This window comes from Cetorhinus maximus, chromosome 23, assembly GCF_964194155.1.
Source record: "Cetorhinus maximus chromosome 23, sCetMax3.hap1.1, whole genome shotgun sequence".
Lineage (NCBI taxonomy): Eukaryota > Metazoa > Chordata > Chondrichthyes > Lamniformes > Cetorhinidae > Cetorhinus > Cetorhinus maximus.
The window spans coordinates 15386689-15395482 of record NC_135901.1 but is presented as its reverse complement, the minus strand read 5'-3'; the positions used below and the strand labels follow the sequence as shown (position 1 = coordinate 15395482).

The 8794-nt window shown below is 45.5% G+C and overlaps 1 long non-coding RNA gene across 1 annotated transcript; it reads right to left on the bottom strand.

Annotated features, from left to right (window-relative positions):
- Positions 1-7210, bottom strand: LOC144697604 (uncharacterized). Its single transcript, XR_013580401.1, has 3 exons — positions 7136-7210; positions 6446-6561; positions 1-207 (listed from the first exon to the last, which is right to left on the bottom strand). It is a non-coding gene; the product is annotated as an uncharacterized LOC144697604 (long non-coding RNA).
- Positions 7211-8794: the final 1584 nt, after the last annotated feature.

Here is an 8794-nt window from a genome sequence, read left to right as displayed (position 1 = left end):
GCTGTGATGCTTTTTCAGGCTGTGTAACTGGTGAAAGCTCTTTCCACAGTCAGTGCACTGGGACAGGCTCACTCGGGATGTATGTGTCTCGGTGTTCTTCCAGTCACGCTGATGTTTGAAATATTTTCCCTTAGACAGAACAGACAAACATCACTCCTTCCACATTCAAAGGCTGATGATATTCAGGTCCTGATGAATCGAGTGACTCTGTCAGATTGTGACGTCATGTTTGTTTTGAGTTTCGTGTCTGTAAATTGTCCCCTTCAAAAAGCCTGTAAAAGGAGATTACAAAAGTTATGTCAGTCAGGATATAAATTTATCAAATAAACTAATATCTATGGAATATTTTTTCTTGATCCCTCAAAGGTGCAAATCCCTTTCCCGCACACTCTCCCACCTCAATGTATGGACACAATGGGCCGAATAGCCTCCTCTGTGCCATTATGATTCTGTGGCTGTTTTATGTCATCTCACCTTGTAATTTAGCACTTGGGTCATCACTGTAAATACAGGACAGAAATTCAGAACAGACAATTCTCGTTTCTATGCAACATTTCGTCCTCTCTTGTTCCCCCAAAGCTGTAAATCCCCGTCCCACACACTCTCCCTCCTCCCTGGGCTGAAATCCAAACCCATCTCACCATCTCCACCATTTCTTTCCTCCACTCCCAGTTTTCTCCCTCCCTCTCCTCTGCCTGGGTTCACTTCGATCCTGCATTGAATGTGGGGGCAAATTTAATGCTTCTGTCACCGTGGGGATGTCCCGCAGATCGGACCGGGAGCTCCTTATTCGGGGCTGCAGGCCTCCAGCGGGTGTTTCTGGAAGCTCCCTGCCCAGTCCGCTGGCTCTATTCCTCCCACAGCCAGCGGCTCCAATACTCTGCAGCACGCGCCGCCTCCAGCCCTTCCGTCTGTCCCCGGGAACAGTCCCAACTGCGCATGCGCCAGTCACTGCCCCGCACTGCGCCGGCTCCACTCACTGCCCGGCAATGCGCCTGCGTGGGGAGTTCCTGCAGTGAAAATAGGGCACATTCTGACCCGCTGCGAATTCTGGGTAAGGTCCCTGCCATATTACAGCGTGATATTATTGAGTCGAAAATTTTATTTTGTGACCCGATTACAATTGGAGCCAAACGACCAAGCCATAAAATCCATTGCTACAGCAACCAACGTGCACTGCCCTCTAGCAAGAGTTCAGTCCTGGCTGTATTAAACAACTGAGCAAACCTTTATAGTTAGGTGCGAACTTAACTCCCTCCAGTTAGGAGCCTCAGCAGATGGGACGAAGAAGTGATTTTTTTTCCCATCCATGGAACACTTAAACTGCATTAAGAATGCACTGATGGTGGATCAAATCCTTTGAACCTTTAAAGCTGGAACATTGGCACGTGGGGAAACTGAGTAAATCCCTTCAGTAAATCTCCAGTGTGACTGTGCTGCTGTGTTATTTCCACATTCAGCTGGCAAACAATCTTTTGCCAACCAAATGCCTGCATACTGGAAGGAGCAGTACTGCAGTGGGAGAGAGGTCTGTGTTTCCAGCTATTATTCACCATCCTCCATTTCAGACATTATCCCATTAGCTGAATTTTTTTTATTCGTTAATGGGATGTGGGCCAGCATTTATTAACCATCCTTAATTGCCCTTGTTAAGAGCATTTAAGAGTAAACCACATTGTTGTGGGTCTGGAGTCACATGTAGGCCACACCAGGTCAGGGCGGCAGATTACCTTCTTAAAGGGCATGAGTGAATCAGATGGGTTTTTACAACAATCGAGAATGGTTTCATGGTAATCATTAAGCTTTTAATTCCAATTCCAATTGAATTCAAATTCCACTATCTGCCATCGTGGGGTTCAAACCTGGGTCCCCAGAGCCTTACCCTGGGTCTCTGGATTACTAGTCCAGTGACAATACCACTATGTCATCACCTCCAAGCAGCTGGTCTGTAACACTATGGAGCATCTGCAAAGTTGTCTCTTGACCTTACGATGAAGGCCGGGCAATCTTCACTCTTTATCCACCAATGCGACATTAAACATAACATGTTGGAGAATGACTGGATTTCAGTGCAGTGACACCAGGCCAGGATACAGTTCCATTCATAAGATTGACAAGAGCAAGAGGACAGAATTTCAAACTGTGTCTGCCTCCTCTCTGCATTTTCTAGATTAAAACTTGACTTGAATCGATTACTTTTTGTCTTGAATATATTCCAAGATGGAAATCCAAGAATATTTGGATACTAGGGGAATCAATGGATTTGGGAATAGGGCAGGAAACTGGAGTTGAGGTGTAAGATCATTTAATGATGGAGCAGGCTCAAAAGCCGTATAGTATATCCCTGCTCCTATTTCTTGTGTTCTTATGAACATCACTGTGAATTATTTCCATGTGAGCACCGCAGATGCAGCACCTGCCCTTTCACCTCCTGCCTTCCCATGTTCCTGGGCCACAAACACACTTTCCAAGTGACTCAGTGATTTACTTGTACTCCTTGCAATTCGCTGTTTTGTATTCACCCCTCACAATTTGGTCTTCTCTAAATTGAAGAGACTAAATCCAGATTGGGTGATTGCCTTGCAAAACATCATCATTCCATCTGCAAATGTGATCCTGAGCTTTTGGTCTTTTACCCTTTTAATTCTCCACCTCACTCTGACCTCTCTCTCCTCAGCTTCTTGTGCTGTTCCAATGAAGCTCAATGGAAACTCAAGGAACAGCAGCTCATCTTTGATCAGGCACTTTACAACCTTCCCGACTCCACATTCATTTCACCAATTTCAGATCATCACCACCACTCCTATCTTTTCCGAGAGTAGGTGCTGGTATTGGTTCTGCTGTTTCCATTTATACCTCCTCTGGACCAGTCTATTGTTTCTTCACTTGTCCCATTAGTTTATTTACTTGTCTCCTTATCACCCAATTTTGCTTTGAATCATCATTCCCTTTGTCATTTAATCACTCTAGCCTTCAATGCTATCATGAGACTGTTTGTTCCTTCCTCCTCTCCACCTCTATTTTTCCTGACTCTGTACTTGCCTTGTAAACTATTAAATCTCTAAATTCTTCTGGTTGGATAAAAGGTCATCAGCGGCTTTTGTGTGGAAAGATAATGTGATAACCACGACACTACAGATATCAGTGTCATAAAGTCCAGACAGAGGCCATAAATCTCTCATTCTATTTCACAAACAGGAAATGCTGGGAATACTCTGTGGTCAAACCAAGTCTGTGGACAGTGAAACACTTAATGGTTCAGATCGCTGAACTTTCATAGAACCAGAAAAAAGTTAGAGATGTTATTGATTTTGAGAAAGTTCACGGACAGGGAAAGGGGGAGGGGAAAGAACTGAAGAGAAGGTTTATGATTTCGTGGAAGGCAGGAGAGATTAAATAACAAAAGGATGGTGATCCAAGGAAAAAGTGATAGTAATGGAGATAGTGAAGAAACACAAGGTGGAAGAGCCATTCTGTATCTGTCATCTATTTCTACTCTGATTGGAAATGTGTTGCTTCTCCATTTATCCATTTCACTTCTGTCCCACACTGAAAACTCTCAATATTTCTCCACCATTACCTTTTACAAACATCTCATTGAACGAATCCACAGATCAACAAAGGAAGTTTTGTTTTTAAACATTGCAACAATGAGGCATAGAAATATTTATAGTCCAGAATGAGGCCATTGGATCCATCATGTCATTGGATACATGAAGCAGGTTCAAGGCTCAGACAAGGGGGAAACTCTAGTTACCATTTGTGCCAGTGGACTAATGGAAGAGATGGAAGCAGCAGAGGCAGCTGATCGGATTATCTCAATCTTAGTGACAAAGAAGCTCCATGAGATGAGGATGGAAAAGAAAAGGGAGAGCACTTCAAAAGGAACTAACTTGTGTCAGAGATATTAAAATGACCCGATGCACTGTGTTTAACAGAAGGCTGATTTATTTGACTTTATCCAGAATATCACCACCTATAACTGGTCTGGAGTTTATTAACATCCGCAGAAACAGACCCCAATAAACAGGGTTCAGTCCTGGATGTAATTAGCAGCAAAATCCAATCACTGTAGTTACTTGTGAACCTGCTGGTGCTTCAGCAAGTGGGATGACTGAGTGAATTCCCTTCTCACACTCTGAGCAGGTGAACGGTTTCTCCCCAGTGTGAATTCGCTGGTGTACAGTGAGCATAGATGATCGTTTGAACCCAGTCCTACAGTGAGAGCACCTGAATGGTCTCTCGTCAGTGTGAACACGTTGATGGTACAACAGTCCACTGGAATTTTTATAACACTTCCCACACTCTGGGCATTGAAAAGGTCTCGTGTCAGTGTGGACTCGCTGGTGTTTCAACAAATTTGATGACTGAGTGAATCTCTTCCCACAGTTGGAGCAGGTGAATGGCCTCTCTCCAGTGTGAACTCGCTGATGTGTCAGCAAAGTGGATAACTGAGTGAATTCCTTCCCACAGTCAGAGCAGGGGAACAGCCTCTCCCCAGTGTGAACTCGCTTGTGAGTCGACAGGTGTGAAGACTTAGTGAATCCCTTCTCACACATGGAGCAGGTGAACAGCCTCTCCCTGGTGTGACTGCGCTGATGAGTTTCCAGCCTGGATGGGTAACTGAATCCCTTCCCATAGTCCCCGCATTTCCACAGTTTCTCCCCGGTGTGGCAGTGTTTTTGTTTTGACAGCCCAGGTGATTGGCTGAAGCCTTGTCCACACACAGAACCCGTGAACGGTTTCTCCCCACTATGAATGGTGCTATTTCCTTCCATGTTCAAACTCCAATTATGCGCAGGTTAGAATAAATTAGGCGGCTTCATCAGATCCTGATATGATGTTGGGTGTGAGTTTCTGAATGCAAAGCCTCCATTCCAATACCTTGTGAAATTGATTAAAAACAGAAAAAAGGGAGAGAGAGAGAATCAGAAAAAATACAAAAGCAGGTTGTGAAATGCAGCTGAATGAATCTGGTAATTTGCAGTGCCAGCACCAGGAGAAAGTGACCATGAAAACTGCTGGGCTGTCATAAAATCCCAACTGGTTCACAAATGTCCTTCAGTGAAGGGGATCTGCCACCCAGACTGGCTCTATACAAGACCCTTTGGAAGGAGAGAGAGAGAGAGATAGAGATGGGAGAGGCAGGAGATGAAGTCGAGGGGTTATATTTACCTACAACTTAACCAGAACTTTGACAGAACATCCCAAACCACCAAACTCCTCTACCTAGAAGGACCAGAGTAGCAGGTGTACACCATCACCTCTAAGTCACACATCACTCTGACTTGGCTGACATCCAGTACTGGATGAATGGAAATTTCTTCTAGCTAAATATTGGGAAGAGGGAGGCCATATTCTTCAGTCCCCGCACAACCTCCACTCCCTAGCAACCCAGTCCATCCCTCTCCTTAACAATTGGAGTTGAACCAGACTTTTTACAGCTTTGGTGAAATATTTCACCCTGAGATGTGCTTCTAACCACATATCTGCATCATCACCAAAGCTGCCTATTTCCATCTCAGTAACATCGCCCAACTCCACCCCAGTCTCAGCTCCTCTGTTGCTGAAACTCTCAACAATTCCTTTGTTCCCTCTTGACTTAACTACCCTAACACACTCCCGGGCAACTTCCCACATTCAACCTCCCTGTAATTTTGAGGTCATCAACACTCTTCTGCCCATGTCCTCATTCACACCAAATCGTGTTCACCCATCACCCCTGTGCTCACTGACCTACAAAGGCTCCTGTCCAAGAAGCACAAAAATTTGAAAGCTGTCATTCTTGATTTAAAATCCTTCCATGGCTGGGATCATCCCGATCTCTGTAATATCCTCCAGCGACACAACCCTCTGAGAGCTCTGCTCTCATCCAATTCCAGTGTTCTTATTTGATCATGGGATGTGGGCGCCATTGGCTAGGCCAGCATTTATTGCCCACCCCTAACTGCCATCATTCAGAGGGCATTTAAAAGGATTCTCAATTTTAATCATTCTGCTATTGATGGCTGCTCTTTCAGTTGTCCAGACTTCAAGCTCCGTCACTCCCAGGATGAAAACGGAACAGAAATTGATGGTCAATATAAACTCAGAAGTGGAAGGGAAATGATCTCGAATGAAAGAAAAACAATTCCTGACCATAGAAAGATAAAGCTGGTAAATCGGAGTGAATGGCCGGGGGATGGGCAGCAGCGGAAACCTCATTTAGAAACAGTTGGTGGAAATCACAGTTAAATACCAAATATGGTTCAAATACACCCATTATTAGAGGTGGAGGAAGTTTGACAATGATACAGAGATGATTAGGGAGGGCAGTGCTCAAACAGAGCAATGGACAGACATGGATTCAGATCCACAGTAAAGAACCACACCAGCCCCGGAGCCATGGAACCACAGCACAGCATTAAAATTTCTGTATTGTAAATCAATGTTCAAAAATACTCACCTCTGAAACAATTTCACTGTTTTGACATTTAAAATCTGCTGGAGCCTGCAGCTGGAACGATTTCGGGAGCATTGGAGTCAGAGAAAAATCTGGCAATCTTCATATCTTCTAACCCTCTGTAAAAGAATAGAAGTTCAGAAGAGACAAATATTTCTCTTGATTTGAGTTTTCTGTCTTCAAACCCTCCTCCAAACCACTGTAAAAGGAGTTTCCAAAATCCATCCCGATCAGGCAAAGATAGAAATTCACAACATAGACATGGATTCAGATCCACAGTAAAGAACCACAGCATAGCACTAAAATCTCTGTATTGGAAATACAGGCATCAGGCATCCTGCTGCCTGACCCAGGATGGCCACGCATGCACCCGCAGCACATTGCCCCTGTAAAGATGGTGACCATGAGGCCAGGCCAGCTCCTCTGTGCAGAGCGAAAATTAAATCAATGAGTCAATTATTTTCTCTCCTGGTCACCGGAACCCTGAAGCCCCGCCCACTCCCTTTGCTCGACTCCCGGCTGAACCAACATGGCGGCCGTTAACCTGGGCCTGTTTCCCGGGAAAAATCCCCGGAGCTGCAAACGCGGGTCCTGCAAGATCTTATTCCGGTCTTGCGGCCTACACCAGGTATTTATGAAGCCCCCTGACCCCGACCCCCGGCTCCATTCCTCCCTCGGCCCCGCGACTCTCACCCACTGAAAAAAGCGTCACCAAAACTCATTCTGCTCTGATCGAAGTGACAATGCGCATGCTCCAGTACTGCGCCTGCGCAGTTGGCTCCTGTAGAGTGCATAGGGCGCATTCACATCCGCAAGGAATGTTGGGTAACCGCAGCGCCATTGAAACACCAAACAGGGAATAGAAAATAATTGTTTCCCAATTAAGATAAGTTAATTTTAAAAATCACAGATAAATCCTACTGGATGGGTGCTCAGCCATTCTCTGCTTCTCGAATCGATTTAAATCACTGCTCTCCTCTGAGAAAACACTGAACTTTTAAAGTTTTTCTCACTGTCCCTCCTCGCCCTCCCCTCCTCCCCCTCCGCCTGCCCTCCTCCCCCTCCGCCTCCCCTCCTCCTCCCCTCCTCCCCCTCCGCCTCCCCTCCTCCCCCTCCGCCTCCCCTCCTCCTCCTCTCCCTCCCCTCCTCCTCCTCTCCCTCCCCTCCTCCCCCTCCCCTCCTCCTCTTCTCCATCCCCCTCCCCTCCTCCCCTCCCCTCCTCCTCCTCTCCCTCCCCTCCTCCCCTCTCCTCCCCTCCTCCCCCTCCTCCCGTGAAGATGTTGAGACTGACTGGGTTCAACCCCACAGCCACTGGTTCCTCTCTCTCTCCATTCCCTGATACTGAATATTTACAGTTTTATGGAATGATACAGCACAGATAGAAGTCATTCGGCCCATTATGCCTGTGCTGCCTCTTTGGAATATCTATTAAGTTAATTCCACAGCCCTGCTGGCAGAGTCAGGATAATGTATATCAGCTGTGGTAATCCGTGAGATGAATGGAAAAGGCTTTCCAGTTGGATACTTCTCAGACACACTCGTCCATGTGAAAATATTGATTGCTGAGTGTAATAAGCAGATATCATGGGTTCATTCAGCTCTGAAGAAGAGTCATATGGATTTGAAATGTTAACTCTGTTTCTCTCTCCACAGATGCTGCCAGACCTGCTGAGGTTCTCCAGCATTTTCTGATTTTCTTTCAGATTTGAATCATCCTCAATATTTTGCTTCTATCAAGGGTTCACTGGTTAGTTAAGCACACAGGTTAACTGGCAGAGTTTATTCAAAAATTCTACACATCCCACATACCACAGTGGCATTATTAATAAAAAGGCCAAGTTAAGGGAGTATCGCTGGTGTGGTAGAGAACATGAATTATGAAGTTACAAAGCAAAGGTATTAATATCCTGCATTTCACAATCGCCAATTGGCTGGGATGTTGCAATGTGAAAGAAGCCCACTTACTTGTCAGGTGAAAGAGGCCGTGTCCAAAGGATCTGTTAAAGTCAGACCACTGGCAGTCTCAACTGGGGCTTATGTGGATGGGTCTCAGTTTTCTGAACAAGGTCCATATCAGACTGGGTGCTGTGCCTTTTCTTCCCTGTGACATCCTTTTTAAATACCCACCACATTATTTAGCCCAGAAAGCTGAGAGCAGCTTCATCACAGCCCTTCAAACTGTTACTGAGAATCACCATTTATTCTCAAAGTTCCTTTGGTTGTAATTCCCTCACGGAAAACCTGGCAAAAAAAACACAGCTTCTCCACAGCAGAAAGGAAACCACTCACCCACCATTCCAAACGATTTGGGATATTGCTGGCAAGTGTGCAGGACAAATTGTTATTTGTAAG